This window comes from Penaeus monodon, chromosome 20 (genome assembly GCF_015228065.2).
Source record: "Penaeus monodon isolate SGIC_2016 chromosome 20, NSTDA_Pmon_1, whole genome shotgun sequence".
Taxonomy (NCBI): Eukaryota; Metazoa; Arthropoda; class Malacostraca; order Decapoda; family Penaeidae; genus Penaeus; species Penaeus monodon.
In genome coordinates, this window is record NC_051405.1 from 12064539 (window position 1) to 12064816 (window position 278).

Here is a 278-nt window from a genome sequence, read left to right on the forward strand (position 1 = left end):
TGTACCAGAGGTAACCCAGCTCTCACTACCTTATCATATGTCTTTATGTAAGAAAATAATTTCTTCACCTTTTATGTAACTACTAATTTCTTTAGGATTAGTAATGGATGATTTCTGGGTATTTTTAGATTAATGACCTTACCAGGTTAGTTTTGCAATTTTTATGATCTATTAATTGTGTCCATAGTTTGAAAAAACTAGAACAGGTTGCCTGCCACTGCTAAGGTACACCAGAACACCTAAGATAGACCAGCAAGCTGCAGCAAAGGAACCAAGTG